The sequence below is a fragment of the Procambarus clarkii genome, chromosome 69 (genome assembly GCF_040958095.1).
Source record: "Procambarus clarkii isolate CNS0578487 chromosome 69, FALCON_Pclarkii_2.0, whole genome shotgun sequence".
NCBI lineage: Eukaryota > Metazoa > Arthropoda > Malacostraca > Decapoda > Cambaridae > Procambarus > Procambarus clarkii.
In genome coordinates, this window is record NC_091218.1 from 6,127,582 (window position 1) to 6,129,460 (window position 1,879).

Sequence of the window (1,879 nt, forward strand, 5' to 3'; positions counted from 1 at the left end):
GGGGAGTTCTGTCCACTCGTTTGTCAATTTTTGTTGTTAACCAGAATAGGGGTTTGTTTTGTGGCGCTTACCTTTCTGGGTGCCTGTCCCGGTCGATGACAGATATAGAATGCTCCAAATCACATGTGCATTTCTATGGACCATTGCTCCCCGTGCCTCTCTGAGGGGGCCAGGTTCTGGCTCGTGGTCCTCGGTAGGCCTAGAACTCCACCCACATCGACTGATGCAAAATAGTTAGGGTATCCATATCAGCCATGGATAGCTCCGGGGCTCACCCAGAAAATGGCGTTTCATTACATTCAATGCTGGTTTTTTGGATATTGGTGACAGTAACAGATATTAACATTAGGCAATACATTTTTATGATATATAACAAAATAGAGCATGATAACATACTCATTATTATTGGTATTATTATGTATTACTCAGCAATGCTATACAGGCACCAGCTGCATATCCACTTTGTGGACACTTCTTGCTACTATTCTTCTTCTTTGTACAAGTGCTTGCATCTCTTTATTACTGCATTATCCCTCAGTTCCAGTTAATAGGAGCTGTTCTCCTTATCAACAAAATGTTCTCCTTTAAAAAAAAAAAATTGTCTAAAATACATTTTTGAAAATATTGGGATGAAACTTGCATGATGCTTATGCCAATAAGTTGGAGATTTGTCTAACATTTAATATTAATTTTCACTTAATTCAAATATTTTTTGCCCAGCCCCAGCTTTTACAGCCCCTATTTACAGCCCAGGCTGTAGCAGCTTAATGGTTAACGCACGTGGTTTGTAGGCTGTAGAGAGGGGAGGGGTGGCAACCGAGAACCCGCTCATACCCCCTTCCCCATTCCTGCCCCACCCTCCTTACTCCTGCCCACCCTTCTTACTCCTGCCCACCCTCCTTACTCCTTCCCACCCTTCTTACTCCTTCCCCAACCCGTCCTCTTAAAAATAACGTCACTTTTGGCTTGTATGCGCGCTATGGCCAAATTTGGACGTAATTTGAAATGAAATCGACTCACAAAAGTGACATTCTGTTCCGTTTTCTATTTGAGTCGTCCGGCGTATGCGCAGAGGTTATGAGAGGACACTTTAAATTAACGTTTTTCATACCGTTTTGAAACTTTATGAGAATTTCCTGCCCACCTAACCTATCAGAGGACCCTTAACTTACTGTTGCTGAAAAAAAAATCTCAAATTTATTTTAATTTTCAAGTTACGTCCAAATTCGGCCATACGGGCAAACGGCCAAAAGCGACGTTCTTTTTAGGAGGACAGGTTGCCTTCGCACCCTCCTTACTCCTGCCCACCCACCTTACTCCTGCCTACCCTCCTTACTCCTGCCCACCCACCTTACTCCTGCTCAACCTCCTTACTCATGGCAAGCCTCCTTACTCCTGCCCACCCTCCTTACTCCTGCCCACCCTCCTTACTCCAGCCCACCCTCCTTACTCCTGCCCACCCTCCTTACTCCTGCCCACCCTCCTTACTCCAGCCCACCCTCCTTACTCCAGCCCACCCTCCTTACTCCAGCCCACCCTCCTTACTCCTGCCCACCCTCCTTACTCCTGCCCACCCTCCTTACTCCTGCCCACCTTCCTTACTCCTGCCCACCTTCCATACTCCTGCCCACCCTCTTTACTCCTGCTCACCCTCTTTACTCCTGCCCACCCTCCTTACTCCTGCCCACCTTCCATACTCCTGTCCACCCTCCTTACTCCTGGTTACCTGGTTGATGGGGTTCTGGGAGTTCTTCTACTGCCCAAGTCCGGCCCGAGGCCAGGCTCGACTTGTGAGAGTTTGGTCCACCAGGCTGTTGCTTGGAGCGGCCCGCAGGCCCACATACCCACCACAGCCCGGTTGGTCTGGCACTCCTTGGAG